General features: G+C 40.7%; 1 long non-coding RNA gene across 1 annotated transcript in view; it reads left to right on the top strand.

Moving 5' to 3' along the window:
• Positions 1–900: 900 nt before the first annotated feature.
• LOC148883746 (uncharacterized) overlaps positions 901–16,174 on the top strand; it is a 71,175-nt gene continuing 55,901 nt past the window's right edge. The window contains exon 1 of the long non-coding RNA XR_016118458.1: positions 901–1,342. This is a non-coding gene — a long non-coding RNA (uncharacterized LOC148883746). The remainder of the gene's footprint in view (positions 1,343–16,174) is intronic.

Raw genomic sequence — 16,174 nt, 5'->3', positions numbered from 1 at the left:
GACATACTTGATATCCTAATTAAACTGGATTTTTTTCTTTCATCAGACTGTGGGATTGATTTAATAACATACCTCAAAAAGCAATACAGTAGTTGTGCAAATCTACCGTATGTGCTTTCTTTCTCTTGCAACAATGTATTTTAATGTTGGTCAATATATATATATATATGATATAGATGCTACCTACTCAGGGTTAAAATCAGGGGTTGTTGGAGGTCAACTATGGGCTTGTGAAGCCATTTTTAAATAAAATACCTTGTCTTCTTGCACCAAAAAGTTCAATACAACCTTATAATATACTCCCAAAATATTCAAACGGCACTACAATATCGTGATTTGACGAGACAAGAGCTGTGTGGAGGGTCCATTGTACTGTACTTTCTTTCTTGAAAGAAGCAATGTCTCCACTTGACCGCTAGTGGCTGCTGTTGGAGAGCAGATGGACCTGGAGGAGGAGCCTCGTAGGTACCCCCAAGTCGCAGCGACGAAACGAGTGGAGCTGCACGTTGCCTTCCTGAGGCGTCGGGTTCGCGTGGCAACCGGCCAACGATGTCATTTGCCAACTGGCAGCCGGCGAGGGTCACAGTCATGACAGTGTCTCTTCACGCACGCGTGCACACGCACGCGCGAATTGTCATGAGCCCACAGATTGCTTTGTAACTCTTAAAGCGCCGTGATGATTTGGGAATAAAATCTCAATGTCACCAAGGGAAGTGTTGTTTTTCCTCTCGTTTATTGTGTGTGTTGTCACTACTGACGGGCCACAGTGATAATCGTAATTTGTAAGAATTTTTAGAAACTAATAAAATCGTTAAAATACAGTAACATAGAACTAGAAGTCCTGCAAACTCTAAAAAAGAACATTTCTCAAAATATTGTAAGTGGAAGATATATTTTGAAGCATTGTCCCGGAGACTTCCTTGGGCGTAACCCGGACCAACGGCCACCCGGGTCAACCCTTGTCAGAGAGTGATAACGACCAAGGCCGTGTTTTTTTCCTTTTTAAATGTACTTTTAGCTACGTTGATGGATACGAAAATCGCTTAGACTTAATCCACATTGGATTTCAGTCCAAATTGACGCGATCCAGAGACTTGTCAAAGCACCCCCCAACTTCGAAGACGAGATCGGCTGCGACCCTGCAGCGAGACCGACGTGAATTGTTGTCAGGTCTGGCAAGCGTCGTAATCGGCGGAGGCAATGTCAACAAAAGCGGGTCGTCCGCAATGCATTCCACAGCAAAATGGTAATAGTGAGGAGATCCAGTCCAGAAAATGACTGGATTGATCGCAAATGTTGTGACACCTGTTGGATTGCCACGCCTCGTTCAAGTGCGGCCTCGGTGAGTGATATTTTTACACATCTTGGATTAGAAAGAATAATAAGAATAATCATTTTTTGGATGATATACAATCAATTAAGCTTTTGCATTGATGCTTGTTTATATATAGAAATGGTCACTCACTTGGTTCCATCTCCTGTCTGTTCAAAATTTAGGCTGATGGTGTTGGTTGACATTTCTTATATTTTGCACCATTAATTAAACCCTAAGCCTAGTTTAAAACCCTACTCTGAAAAGCTAACCCTCATTTGTCACCCTTGTATGAAGCCATCTCCGTAGTTTGCAACCCTAAATGTGTTAAAATATATTCGATAACGCTATCTTAGTTAAACCCCAAATTCAAATCTTTTTTTGTGTGTGTGATGAAATATTGGATACAAAGACCTTATCATTCATCCAACCCTATGAAACCAATTTCCGATGGAAATTCAGTTTTTGAATGGATGAATGGTGTCACTGACTGAGAAACAGTAACTAAAAGGCCAAGAATGTTAGCCAAATCCCAATCGATCCAAATTATATTGTTCAGTGGAAACAGATTTCCCAAACTTTGGTGGTCCCTCCTCCTACCCTCTGTAACCTCCCGTCCAAAAAACTTGACGTCTCGAGTACGGGGCAACATATTCACAACCTACTGTACATCTGTTCTCCCAATGTGTGTGGCCATGGTTGCGCAGAGGTTTTCCATGTTGGCAGGCAAGAGCATTTCTGGGCAGAGGCACAAAAAACCATTCCGCCGGCTGGAGCCAAGCACGCGGCCAACACAGTAGGGGGGATTTGGCCCCAATCAACCGCACCGAAAATGCCTGAAAAGATTTTAGGGAGAGCAGGTGGACGTCTTTGGGATCGAATATGATAGGCCGACTAATAACTTGAATTTGTTCCATTACTAAGCTCATAACTCAATTTATTCTTGAATGAAATACATTTTTTCTCCTGTGTATATTACTTGAGTTAATTCAAGTACCACCAGACTTACATAAGATTCTCAGTTGAGGGAATTCAAATAAATATCTAACGTTTTGGTCTTGGGAAAGGGGCTTTCCGTCATTTCACCACAATGCAATAAGAGTTTCTTACAACTATTGTCCCGAGAAAAAAATCAGAAAATTTTGGGGAGCGCACAGCTTGCTTGTTTTGTTCTGATAAAGTTTTTGCCATGTCAATAATTTCAATTTTTAAGTGGATCCAGACTTCATGTACTCTTATAGCCACAAAAAAAATAAAAGTTGTGTTTAGCATTGCTCTTGATCCCTCGCCAATAACAATACACAAACTTGATCGGTCAACAATGCCTCTCACAACGTCTGATGTGGTCATGCGAAAGTCCGCGTGCGGGATTTCTTGTGCTATTTTTTGCTCCGTCAGCATTTGAAAGGCCTCATTTGGAAGCAGATGGATTTTCTCGCGTCTCCGTCACTCTGTCGGTGTTCCTGTCAATTTATCTCTCAGACTTCTTCCCTCTCTCACATTGATGCAGCCTTAGTCAGCTGTTTAACACGACACGATTCAAGCCAAAAAAATCATCGGCCAAATAGATGACCACAGTTGAGTAGATACAATGTTTACACACCCCTGGACAGTACATTAAATAAATAATTGTCAGAGTAGTGGGTTTAAACTCTGACCTCCGTTTACAACATATAAATTATTTTGTTCCATTGAGGCGATTTCAAAACCGATTCCCAACACTCACTTCATTTTGTATTTTTTTCTTTTGCTCCACTGCTTCCAGTACAGTATATAAACCCCGCCCCTCCTTTCCCAAGAACATTTCTACCTCTTTATGTCGCAATGTCATTCCAACGCTATTAATAATCTGTTTTGTGGAGATTTCATCATGGACAAAAGGACAGGTTTTTTCCCCCAAAGTCCAAACTATACTGGAGAAACAAGTCCACAAACACACATAGAGCTCAAAGAGGACATGCAGACTGACCTTCAGCCCAGCCGGAATATATCTTGGTAGCCCGTCTAAACATTAACCCTGGAGTCTTGGTACAGTTTAGTCTAATTGAGCACGTCTTTGTGTGTATGTGTGTGTGTGTGTGTGTGTGTGTGTGTGTGTGTGTGTGCCATTTGAACAATTGGGATCCTTGATATTCATCATCAGGCAACCCAAAAAATAATAATTGTCTGTCGGTCGATGGGTTGGTCTGTCGGTTTGTTGGTCTGTCGGTTTGTTGGTCGGTCTGTCGTCCGGTCTGTCGGCTGGTCTGTCGTCCGGTCTGTCGGTCGATCTGTCGGTCGGTCTGTCGGACGGTCTTTCGGTCAGTCTGTCGACCAGTCTGTCTGTTGACCGGTCTGTCGGTCTGTTGGTCTGTCGGTCGGTCTGTTGGCCTGTCGGTCTGTCAGTCTGTCGATCGGCCTGTCTGTTGGTCGCTCTGTCGGTCAGTCAGTCTTGACCTCTCTCTCTCTCTCTCTCTCTCTCTCTCTCTCTCGGTCTGTTGGCCTCTCGGTCTGTCAGTCTGTCGATCGGCCTGTCTGTTGGTCGCTCTGTCGGTCTGTATGTCTTGACCTCTCTCTCTCTCTCTCTCTCTCTATCTTTCTATATATAAACAGCCAACATAGTAGTAGGTCATTATGCATTATTCACTCGTACGTGGAGCGTAACCTTGGATTTGCGCAAGCAGCTTTTTGGAAAGCCATTTGAGCACTTTCCATACCCATAGCAACTCGACTACATGTCTGGTTGCACTAATGCCTTAGCATGATGACACATGGCTCATAAAGTCCATTTGTGTCTAATGCCACCTGCATGCACCACAGGACCCCTCTTTCTTTTTTTTTTTTACCCCCCTGCGGCCATCACAGGCTTTCAGCCGACGTATGATCAGCTGCTGTTTCATTCCTGGGCGAGCACAGTTTGGGCTTTGTGTGTGGCAGAGGGAAAGCGCTGACGTGAAGGCGACCCTGTGCTGTGTCGCCTGTGTGTGTGACTGCGGCCACGTACTCCCTCAATGAGTCTGGCGGTCGTTAAGTCAAACCGTTTTGCTTTCCCCCGAATAAGTCCTCGTGCATCGAATGATTTCTTATCACGGATGTTGCGTGCTGGCAGTCTATTGCGTTGGATAAGGTTCGATAAGAACCACGTCAGATGTTGTCATTTGTCAGATTGTTCACTTATTTACTTGCAAATAATTTCATGGTTTACTTAAGGTAGACACATGTCTACAATCAAATTTACAGCAAGTGTGTTGAAGATGTCCGTGGAGGGCCTGATCTACAAAAAGTATTGAGCCAAGTTCGCGAATGCTCATTTATGGCACATACAATTTCTGAGTTTCTTATTCTTGGTCATTTTTTTATAAATACAGTTTTCAGTGCAAAAATACTTTTTTTATGTCTAGAAAACTGAACTTGCTGATCCAAAGAACACAAGACACGCAAACACAACTGTGTGATTTCACCCAAGACAAAATGTTGCAACAGGCTCCAAATTCTTGTTGAAAGTCTTCCCAGGGAAGCCAAGCCAACTCCAAATATGTAATTTTTTTTCTCTCTCCGTTTCCACTTTGTAAGTGACATGCTGACGGTCCAGTTTTCCATCCGTCTATTTTCTACGCCGCTCAACCCAATCCAGGGTTCAGCCGTTAATCACGGTCGAGACCCGACTTCTTACCCTCACATTCACACGGTCACAAAAGTCAGGCAGGTGAACAAACGGCCACGCCGTCCCCGACTTGGTTTCCAACACAATGTTGCAATTCAAGGAGTTAAGTTGTTTAACTATAGCAAGAGGATGAGCAAACCACTAGGAATAGAATTTGGACTGATGCTCGTTTTAGAATCCTGACCCCCCCTCTTCCCTCTGAAAACTCTCTCCAACACGTCTCTCTCTCTGTCTCTCTAGTGAATTATAAAAGCAGCACTAGTTCAAACGAGAAAAAAACACCTGGTACGTGAAAGATGAATGGGAAGTGGATTAAAAAAATCACAGACTTAACTCGTGGCTAACGACGCACATGATGCCGGACATTTTTAATCTTCTCTTTTTATCTCCCACTAGGGAAACATCCAATAAATCTCATGGCTCATTTTCACCAAGTGGCTTATTTGAATCCAACCACCCTCCCCCACGGCGATTTGATGTGAATGCAATAAAAAGCACAGATTGTTCATTTTCAGATCGGGCTTGAAGCCGAAAATGCCGATCGCTCACTTGTAGAAATGACGTGGACATTCCATGCATGGGAAGTTGGGAATGAAGCAAAAGGGTGACTTTGGTTGGAATTTCCACCCCTCCGCCGGTGTGTCATCAATAGAAATGTTGTGTATGGGTTTGTTTGAGTGCGTCAGCAAATGATTCTGGTCACAACCCCAAAAGAAAAGTAGAATGCCACAACTGATTCATCCACAGAATAATGTAGTTAAAATTAACTCATTCACTGCCAGACGTGCAAAAAATGTGGCCACTCCAGTGCCAGGGTTTTTGTCATTGTCACTCAAATTCCAGGACGCACAGAATATTGTGTTTTAGGGCTACATCGACATTCAATGCAGGGTAAGAGACCTTACTCTCTTCTTTCATCAGAAAAAGAGTTAATTCCTTAATTATATGGGTCTGGAGTTGTATGAGCTTGAAATGGAGGAGGCTGTACAAAATACAATACATACATATTGATTTATATAGGGCTTTAACAATAGCTGAAGCTGGATCAAAGCGCTAACATGGAAAAAAGGGAAATGTTGCCCCCTTACTGTATAGTGCCACTTAGCAGGTTTTTTTTTTTGACGACGATACTAGTGCAGCGTGTTCTACCGGAAACAAATTCCTTGTGTGTCCTACATATTTGGCAATAAAGATGATTCTGATTCTGATTCTTGTGGAAGGGAAAATATTTCCAGAGGACTGGCCAGCGCTTTATCGGCAACCTCCCCCTTGCAAGAAAAAAACAAAACCCAAACTAATTCGGCAATGGCGCTCTATGTCATATTTTCAATTCCCGAATAAGTTTCTGAATCACAGTGACTGAGCTAATGTTTGTGTTGAAAGGGTCTACTCTGAAAAATGATCAATAAACAAAAACAATCCTATTTACGACTCTGAGCTAGCGACCAAATGAATCGTTTTATTGCTGACAAAAAAAGTTGTTGCATAATTTCCAGATCAGTTCAATGGCAATTTGTGCAAATTACAAAAGAACTTTGATCAGAGCAGACTTTGACATCCTTTCCGTCCCGCATTTACACAGGTGTGACTCAACCTTCCAGAGTTGGGATAAAAAGCAAATCAGTGACAGCAATAATGGATACCTATGAAAAAAAAGAATACTCATTGACATGCTGACGTGTTGCAGTGCATAAATTAGCCTTTCAGGCTTTGTTTTCCGATACCTGTGGAAAATATGACTGTCTAGTGTAGTGGGGCTTGCTGTTAGCCAATGTCAAATATTTACTTGGTCATTACAGCCACCTGTCTCACACTGAAACACACACACACACACACACACACACACACACACACACACACACACACACACACACACACACACACACACACACACACACACACACACACACACACACACACACACACACACACACACTTGACACACACACTGAATGGGGTACATTTAAAGTCCTCACCCCTGTAGTGAATTTGGTGAAAATATCACACTCGTAACACAAATTTCAGATTTATGAGGACCTCCAATCTTTAACAGATGCATATATAGACCCTCTAGAAGACTTTAGAATGAAAAACTTGTGAGGACCGGCCAAAAGGTCCTCACTTGTCAAAAATGTCCTCACTACGTATGGTATAAAAATGTTCATGGTCCTCACAAGACTAGTCATACAAACACATACACACACACACACACGCACACTCGTAACACAAATTTCAGCTTTATGAGGACCTCCAACCTACGGATACTAGGATCAAAATATACCATATAACAAAAAACAAGTTCCATTAAGTATGTGCAGGTCAAATGGACTGTAAGTCTCAAAAATCTTGAGTTACTGTCTTTAAGAAAATCAAGCAAGGCATGTTGAATAAGTTAAATCGAGCAAGTTTTAAGTCAAGTGTATATAGTTTTAGCTAGCTGTTTCAAAATGTTCCCAAGCTATTTCTTTATAGGCATTTTTTCGTCTCGCAGCATATGACGCAAGAATTCAAGCTTACGATTGTTACGTCGGCAAGCGATATTTCATTGTCAGGTTAAAGAATGGAGTCAAGAGCCAATCAAACGGTTTAAAAACACCGCCGCCACACAATGATGACGACAACCGCTACACTTTACAGCCCAAGGCAACTGGTGGGTATTTTTGACGACGCAGCAGAATGTAAATAAACACATAGCATTTAGTCACGGGTCAAAAGCCAGCAACCCTTCCCTGGCAACAGTTTGCCATTACTTTACGATGCACAATGTATCTGCGCAATGGGCTTGGCTACGCTTTTAGCAGGAAGATGACGGGAGAGGCGTGTCGTTCCTGAGGAGCTAGCTCTCTGAATGCTTTATCACAAGTGGTACAATTCCATTGAAATGAATGAAAGGTGCAGATTTTCCCCCTGTCCCTTTAAGTCCCCGTAAAATGAAAATAAATGTGTTTTGAGATTTGACACATCACAGAAAAGAGTGATTACTAGCAACCCTGACAAACTGTACATACCATATTTTCCGGTGTATAAGGTGCAGCGGAGTATAAGGCGCACACCCAATGAATGGTGTATTTTCAAACTTTTTCCATATATAAGGTGCACCGGACTATAAGGCAAACCTTCAAAGAATAAAAAAAATCGTTTTCCAAATATAATATATAAATGTATAAAAGTTTTCCAAATATAAGGCACACATATAAGGCACATGGTCAGCTTTTGAAGACAATGAAGGCTTTTGGGTGCACCTTATTCACAGGAAAATACTGTATTTTTTATTAAATTGCGGATTGTAGAAAATGGTTTTGCTAAATCATGAAAACTAAAGCAGTTGCCTCCGCTCTGGATTGTTTCTTTGTAACCACATCCCGCCACGTTCTCAACTGTCAATCAAATACGTGGATGTTTCCCGTCCTCCAACTCAAAATGGTCAGCAAGCTGCAACGAGGCCTAATTCAAGCTAGACAAAAGATTAGTCCACTTCCTGAAGTGCCTTCATTCAATAATTAGCTTATATAATTACATAATCAACCTTTGAAATCATGCAAAAATAAAAATAATGACCCCTTTTAGGGACAGCGGTTACAACAATGGTCAGCTTGTGTTATCAGGTTCTCATTATTGGTGCATTGAAGGGTTAGATAATGAAAGCCAATTTTTGATGGAAGAGGGCAGGATATGAGAAAAGGAATTCAATTATGAAGGCTTGGCATGGTTTATTTATCATAAAAAGCAGCCAAAGCAAAGTCAATAATGGCAAAAGTCAAATAATGGAATTGTTCAAATAAGCCAGAAATCTAAAGTTGACTTTTAAACACAGTGCATGCATCCAGTTTGCCCCGGGCAGACGTTCAGCACACATGCGTTCATCATCGACATGTTCTTAGTTCGAATAACCTCATGATTTTTGGAGCCATTTATTTTCCAGGGTGAAATGATTATAAAATGCTCAATAATTTATAGTTGATGTGTTCCTAAACCTCTCCACCGATTCTCTTTCATCTAACGATGGCAGTTTATCATAGCCGTCTGACAAGTCCTACTAACTTGAATTTATGCACAGTTATTTGAAATGATGGTTGCAGAATTTTGAGTTGTTATGCAATGGCTTAAAAAAGAAAAATCCCCAACTGTTATGTATCTCCAATTCTTTCTCTTCGATCTGTGTGTTCTTTGGCCCTTCCCATTGGTTAAAGTATTCATCATTCCAATGAACACTCTCAACACAAACCTTTTTCCTCCCATACTGGCGAGGAGGAACCAGGAGCAGCAGTGACTCTTGATCACCATCAAGAAGAAAGATTGGCAGAGTCATAAATAAATACATAACTGAATAAATAAATAAATAAATTAACAGAAACAAATAAGTAAATAAATAAATAAATACAAAAAACACAAACAACTAAACAAGTAAGTAAATACATAAATACATCGATAAACACAAACAGACACACAAACAAACAAACAGATAAACAAGTCAATAAATACAAACAAACAAATAAACAAGTAAAGAAAGAAAAAAGAAAGAAATACATAATGAATATAAACAAACAGACCCATAAACAGACAAACAGATAAACAAATAAATAAAAACACAAACAAACAGATATATATATATATATATATATATATATATATATATATATATATATATATATATATATATATATATATATATATATATATATATATATATAAACTAACAAAAAAGTAAAGAAATAAAGACAAATACAAACAAAAGCAAGTAAATAAAAATACAAACTAAACAAGTAAATACATGAATAAATAAACACATTAATAAATAAATAAACTTCAGTATGCTTGGTTGAGAGCCTTGAGGAACTCCACCATTTTTCTACTGTAATGGCAAGTCGTTGTGGCATTGATGTCAATACAGCCTGCAGTATTTGTATTTTTCTGTGCCCTGTAAAACGCCACAAGATGGCACCAAAAGTCCCATCTCGGTTCCGAGCAACTAAGGTCTGTTGAGGAGTGAAAAGTGTCTGAAAAACATTTGTAAGTCATGGTTATAAAGTAATCAAATAAAAACCAGGAGGCAAGACAGTCGCTGTGTGGGCCTTCTTCCGCCAAGCTTGTAAACCGCACACCCTTGGAAACCTCAAAACGTCAGATGTCGATACTGTCGTAAACTGAAGACCACCGCCAATGCGACAATGACCGAGGACGTGGTGCTCACATGTGCCTGCTGGCATCTCTTGCAGAGTTAGGAGAGGTTGTTATCACTTCCAGGAAACTTGGGCTCTGCCACTTCTGAAATCGGATCGCCGACGTTGACATTATCTCTGGCAAGATTCGTTTATTGCTTGGGGAAGACGCCGAGTTCTTGTGGGAGAACCAGAGAGTACAGATGCTTGCTTTCAATCTGCCCGTGGTCTTAACATGCTACAAACTCACAATCGTAGTGTCTTACCATTAATATGTTCCATTTAATCAGTGGTGTTAGTAAATCTGAAAAAGGGATTTCTTGATCTTACAGGTACCCTTGCTTGAGTGACACAGTTCCACCACTCACAGGAGGAGGACGCTCTTTTGGGGGAGGTGGTTGGCCAAACGACCCGAGAGAGCCTCTCATTTGTGGTACGCTGCGTCTGTTAAGCTGCCAATTGGGTTCGCATGCCATTCCGGAAAACCTTGAGGGGATCTGGTGACAGCGGCACTTGGCTTGCTTGTGGTTGAGGCTAAAAGGAGATCTTAGATGCCTGATGGGAGGTTTAACGCAGAGGGTTTGGGGGTGGGGGTGTGCCTATTGGATATGTCAATGGGTTTATGTCCCTTACGACTGAATCCGTAGACCCTAGCGTAGAAGGAGCTGATATAAGGCACAGTAGAGCAAATTTCAACTTGAATAAAGTCTTTCCAAATCGTCCAACAATAAACAAAACATTCACATGAAACATTCACATCATCTTTTCACCACGTCATCACTTTGGAAACATGTTACATGGTGTCAATCTGTCTCTCAGGTGGTTTAACCGTCCTTGATGATTTTCGGATAGCATGTCCTGAAGTTAGAGGTCTCACAATGGATGGACTCTCAGCTTCGTAAAGTCCTTGCACAGTCTCTGGTTCTACAGACTCTGTTGAAACAGACTCTGGTTCTTTGAGAAGATTTTGTTAGTTCCTCCTTAAAACAGCACTTCTGTCTAAAATTTGTATGGCCTTGGTTGTACCTGACTTAGAACAGTCCATTTTTTTGACCATGTGTCTGTTTTGTCTTTGTACCTTACTTGGTCACCGGTAGGTAGTTCAGGTAGCATCTGTGTTCCTCTGTCATGGTAGGACTTCTGTTTGTGTTTCTGTTGTTCTTTGATCTTCCTCACTTTCTCCCCTCCCTTTGTCTTTAGCAGGTTTTCCGGAATGGGTAAGTTGGATCTCAGCACGTGTTCTATGAGTAGCTCCTCATATTTCTCCAGTAGGACGTGATATTACTCCATAAATTGTTCATGATACTGTCTCTTTTTGTCTGTTCATGACAACAACTCTGTCTCGCTCATCTATCCATTTTCTAGTCTGCTTTTCTGATGAGTGTTGTGGGTGTGCTGGAGCCTATCTCAACTGTGTACGGGCAGTAGGCGGTGACACCCTGAACTGTTTGCCAGCCAATTGCACACATAGATGACCAACCAAATCTAGTATGTATGTTTTGGGATTGTAGGAGGAAAATGGAGTACCGGGAGAAAAGCCACATAGGCACGAGGGGGTGAAAAGACAAACTATACAGATGGAATCGAAACTTAGACCTTTGCACTATGAGGATGACAGGCTAACTACCGGTCCCGTGTAATGTAAATAACGCAATTGTCATCCAAAATAGGTTCTTGAGATATCTGGACAATTTCTTTCCCATAAGTAGGAAATAAAAAGGAATATTGTATAAAATGGATGCTTCCCAAGCCAATTTCCATGAAATGTTTGATTTTGTTTTGGAAGCCTGTGTGTGTGTGTGTGTGTGTGTGTGTGTGTGTGTGTGTGTGTGTGTGTGTGTGTGTGTGTGCGTGTGCGTGTGTGTGTGTGTGTGTCTGTGTGTGTAGGGGTATGTGTGTGTCCTGTTACTGTATCTGTTCGTCCTTGAGTTTCAGTTTGCTAGACAAACTAAAAGGAGGAGCCAGGCTTTCCCCAAATCCGTCTGTCTGAGTGATCTCGTCCTGGAAAAACTCTTTGCCTTACATAGCATGATGATTTTTGCTCCAAAAAAATCACATAAAAAAGGTAATGCACGACATTATTTTGTATAAACTTTATTATTTGTGTAGAACTCCATTTAGACAGTGATTGCAAAACTTTTGACCCGAGGTATGTGATTCCAAGCAGCAACTCTATTGCTGACGTAGCATTGCATCAGCTGTCAAACATGATAAGGCAAAAAAAAAAAGGTGGGTGAGAGTGCTGGAGGGGGATGTGATGATACTTTTATTCCGTGTCAACCAGCTGGCAAGGTTTGCACTTATTTTATGATGTTGAACATTTCAAATTGAAGGATTGCATTTGCATGATTTTTATTGCCCCTCAAAAATGATATCTTCTCAACAGGAAGCCTGTTTCTCTTTCCCCTCATTGTCTATAAAGATAAAATCTTTGGAATACCCCCCACCCCCAGATCCCTGCCCCTTCTTCGTTTGTGTAAAAGCCAAGGTGACCATGAAAACAGCTGCACGCTGTGATGTAAACACGGCAGGTTCACATTAAGTACGTGTGATGACGTAACATTTTTCTTAACTCATTCACTGCCAGACGTGCAAAAATGTGTCCACTCCAGTGCCAGGGTTTTTGTCATTGTCACTCGAATTCAGGACCCACAGAATATTGGGGTTTAGGACTACATAAACATTCAATGCAGAGTAAGAACCCTTAGAATCACTTCTTTCATCAGAAAAAAAGAGTTAACTCATAAATGACATGGGTCTCGAGTTATATGAGCTTGAAATGAGGGTAACTGTCCAAATATACAGTGCAATATATACATATTGGGTTATATAGCGATTTAACAACAGCTGAAGCTGGAACAAAGTGCTAACATGAGAAAAAATACATATGCCTTGTGGAAGGCAAAAAACATATCCAGAGGTCTGACCAGTGCTTTATTTGCACCCAAACAAGAAAAACCAAAACCAGATCTAATTCTTGAACGGCGCCGTATGTTATATTAACAAATCCAGAATAAATTTGTGAATGGCAGTGAATGAGTTAATGTCCTCCATTTCCTGCTCGGATTTGAGGAAAGACGTGAAAATCACTGTAAAGAGATTAAATGGAATCCTCTTATAGTGTCCGATCTTTAAGATAATGCATTGGCAAAGTACTGCGTGATCACAGACTAATAAAAATACTAGAGAAAAAAATTCAGATGTATTTTGTTATTATTTGTGCATGAAAAGGTTAACGTGGGTCACGAAGTACGGAGGTTAAAAAGTCTTAAAAAGCCTAATTTTGACATCGCAAGAAGTATTAAATATATGTACTGTACCAATTTGTACGTTGTGATTCCCCACCACTGTTGATTACAAAGTGAAAATTGAAAAAAATAAAGGGCTACCCTACCTTCCATGTGTATAGTTTGATGGCTCAGCCATGCGAATGTAATCGCATGCAAATGATTTAAGCGTTCATGAATAGGCCGATTTCAGTGAGAACACGCCGAGAATGTCTTAATCTCACTTTGTCACGTACTTCGCAACTAATCTGGTAGAAACGTCTGCTACTCTCAAACCAGACGTCTCTCGGTCCCCATCCATTCCGTGACGGAGGGTATTATAGTTCTTAAAATAAAAGAACACTTGACCTTTACACGTCCAAGTGTTTATTTTGTTGGTAGTGTTTGCTTGTATGTTTTGAAAGAAATGACACTTTGTAAAAACTAAATACAGTAAAGTCTCGTTATATCGATATCGGATATATCGATAGTCCCGGTTATATCGATACTATTTCTATGCACGCACGGAGAAAATTACATGCAAACAGGGTCGGATATATCGATAGTCCCGGTTATATCGATATTTTTTCGGACTCCCTTGAATATCGATATAACGAGACTTTACTGTAAATAACTTTTAGAAAGAACGTTTTCACTCTTATTTGTAGAAGTGCCCAGCGATAACAGTCAAATGTTGGTGCTGCTGGACAGTCTGCGGCTGGATGCATGCATGGCTTGAGGAGCGTCTGTGTGTGTATGTGGAACTGTCGCGGCTTGGAATTGAAGCGGATTTATGTTGGACAGAATATGTTAGACAATCTCTTTTCATCATTGGATGCTACAGCTTTGTGTTGACTTTCAACATCTAGCTTGTAGCAGACCTGCACATTCCACCATGACATCCCTGATCCAGTGGTGATAAGGACGCTTTGATCCTCTTCTTTTTCATCTAGAGCTTTAAACTTCAAAATACACTCAGTACTTTCTTTGGAAGAAATATTGTCTGATGGCATCTAGTTTTTGCATGTTAATATTTTGCAATCCATAAACCTGAAAAGTTGCTGACATGTTTTTGTTCCAGTCACAAAATAAAAATAAGTAGAAAGGTCAGCGAAGCATTGTGTGTTTATTATTGCTTGGAATGTTGGTCAAAGTGAAATTTGTTCACTGGTAAGGGGAAACAAAATGAATGCATGTGACTTGTGGGTATCTAATCGCAATGCGAGATAGATAGGAAGCGGAGACAAAATCAACTTTGACATAACTACAAAATTCCTCTGATGTGACAGTAACACCAGACGAGACATCAGCAACGCTAAACAAAACAAATCTGGTCTGTGTCACCTCTGTCGAGAGTCACCTATAAATGTGCATGTTAACCAAGATATTATGCAATGTATCAATTTAATGCCCTCCCATAAAACAGCCTGGGAAGCGGTCGCCATGTGAGGCAAATGATGGAGGGGGAAGGAAAGTAAAACGAAGTGTGTTTATATTGAAGAAGGTTCTGTCGTATAAAACCAGGATTTAAAAGGCACCTTTATGCGTGTCAAGATATATTTTATTTATAGTCAAATATAACTTGGTGCAAAAGTTTGCATTGAAAATAGAGACACGGGCAATCATGCGTCCATCCATTTATTTATTGATCGCGGCTTGGAATTGAAGTGGATTTTCGTGGGGCAGGATATGTGAGACAATCTCTTTTTGTCAATGGATGCAACAGCCTTGTGTTTCAAAACTTAAGCTTGTAGCAGACGTGCACATTCCACCATGATGTCTCTGATCCACTGGTGAAAAAGAGGTAATCATCCTCTCCTCTTTTATCTGCTTCATGTAATAGTGTTTGTCTTGTACTCAAACATCATGGAGTACATGGGGAAAGTCGTTACGATTGCACAACCATGTTATTTTCCTGTTGTGTGTATTATTTAGCTTGGTGTTGACTATTATGGGAAGCGCTTTGGTGTAGATGCATCTGTGGTAAAGCACGATATAAATTACATTGCATGTATTTTTTTTCATCCGCTTGTCCTCACAAGGGTTGCGGGGCGTGCCGGGGATTATCCCAGCCTGAACTGGTTGCCAACCAATTATGGGATACACAAAAACAAACAATGTTTTTTTTCACGCTCAGAATCACACCTCGTGCCCAGTCAACCTGCCATGCACGTTTTTTGGAATGTGGGAGGAACCTGGACTTCCTACAAAAAAACATGCATACATCTTTAACTCATTCACTGCCATCCCCAAATTTATTCAGGAATTGACAATATGGCATACTGTAGAGCCCCATTCACAAATGTGTTTGGGTTTTGGATTTTCTAGTGACGGGTGCCGATAAAGCGCTTGTCAGACCTTTGGCAATGTTAGCACTTTGTTCCAGCTTCAGCTGTTGTTAAAGCGCTATATAAACAAATATGTATGTATTGCATTGTATTTTGGATAACCACCCTCATTTCAAGCTCATCTAACTCCAGATCCATATAACTTGGGAATTAACTTGAATGAAAGAAGACAGTCTAAGGTTTCTAACGCTGTATTAAATGTTTATGTAGTCTTAAAACTTAATATTCTGTGTGTCTAGGAAATTTAGTGACGATGACAAAAACCCTGGCACTGGACTGGACTGGACACATTTTTGCACATCATCTGGCAGTGAATGAGTTAAAGAGGGAACCAGCAATATGAAATTTAAAAAAAAATTAACGAGGGAACGAGCAGTGATCATAAAGTTGACACATTCATCAACCCTGTTGGAGTACAAAGTGATTTGTGGTGGCTCACAAAGATG

The sequence above is a fragment of the Hippocampus bargibanti genome, linkage group LG19 (genome assembly GCF_051943395.1).
Source record: "Hippocampus bargibanti isolate YZ-2025 linkage group LG19, ASM5194339v1, whole genome shotgun sequence".
In the NCBI taxonomy this organism is placed as follows: Eukaryota; Metazoa; Chordata; class Actinopteri; order Syngnathiformes; family Syngnathidae; genus Hippocampus; species Hippocampus bargibanti.
This window is presented reverse-complemented; position numbering and strand designations above follow the sequence as displayed.